The sequence below is a fragment of the Nematolebias whitei genome, chromosome 15 (genome assembly GCF_014905685.2).
Source record: "Nematolebias whitei isolate Nwh7 chromosome 15, NemWhi1, whole genome shotgun sequence".
In the NCBI taxonomy this organism is placed as follows: domain Eukaryota; kingdom Metazoa; phylum Chordata; class Actinopteri; order Cyprinodontiformes; family Rivulidae; genus Nematolebias; species Nematolebias whitei.
The window spans coordinates 19,884,030-19,885,341 of NC_056512.1; positions in this window are offsets into that span (position 1 = coordinate 19,884,030).

A 1,312-nucleotide genomic window follows, 5' to 3' on the forward strand; every position below is an offset into this window, starting at 1 on the left:
GACTAACAGATGAGGTCAGTCAGGAATCCTCGTGGACTATGATGTTTGCAGATGACATCGTGATCTGTGGTGAGAACAGGGAACAGGTGGAAGAGAAACTGGAGAGGTGGACGTATGCACTTGAAAGAAGAGGAATGAAAGCCAGCCGTAGTAAAACAGAGTACATGTGTGTGAATGAGAGGGAGGAGGTGGAAAAGTGAGGCTACAAGGAGCAGAGGTCACAAAGGTGCAGGACTTCAAGGACTTGGGGTCCACTGTCCAGGAAAATGGAGAGTGTGGTAAAGAGGTGAAGAAGAGAGTCCAGGCAGGATGGAGTGGATGGAGAAAAGTTTCAGGAGTGATTTGTGACAAAAGGGTTTCAGCAAATGTCAAAGGAAAAGTTTACAAGACAGTGGTGAAACCAGCTATATTGTCTGGTCTGGAGACAGAGACATGGACAAAAAGACAGGAGACAGAACTGGAAGTGGCAGAAATGAAGATGTTGAGGTTCTTCTTAGGAGTGACAAGGATGGATACGATTAGGAATGAGATTATCAGAGGTACAACACATGTTGAACAACTGGGAGATAAAGTAATAGAGGCCAGACTGAGATGGTATGGACATGTCTAGAGGAGGGACAGTGGTTTGGACATGTCCAGAGGAGGGACAGTGGTTTGGACATGTCCAGAGGAGGGACAGTGGGTATATTGGTAGAAGGATGTTAGAAATTCAGCTGCATGGAAAAAGACAAAGAGGAGATCTATGGATGCAGTTAGAGAGGACATGGAGATAGATGAGGACAGAGGACGCACAGGACAGAGATAGAGGATGATGGAGACACCTGAAGAGGGAAATATCTATGTATGTGCATGTATATTGTATATAGAGTACATCTGGAAAGTATTCACTGCGCTTCACCTTTTCCACATTGTATTACATAATCTCCATCCATTATCTTTTACTATTACATAATCTCTTTCCTCAAAATTCTACACACAATAGTCCATTATGACAATGTGAAAAAATATATATTTTTTAGATTTTTGCACATTTATAAAAATAGAAAACTAATTTATTCACAGTCTTTGCTTAACACTTCGTTGATCCACCTTTGGCAGCAAGTACAGTTTGCAATTTGCAAATTGCAACTTAAACCTGGGATATGCAAAAAGTGACATTTGAATAACACATAACTGAACAGATCCTGAGTTAGACTATATTAAGGTCACCAGGGCCGGATTTAGGAGGATGGGGGCCCCTGGGCTGGAGTCAGGATGGGGGCCCATGGGCTGGAGTCAATACTGTATATGGGGGCCCTATATATATATATAT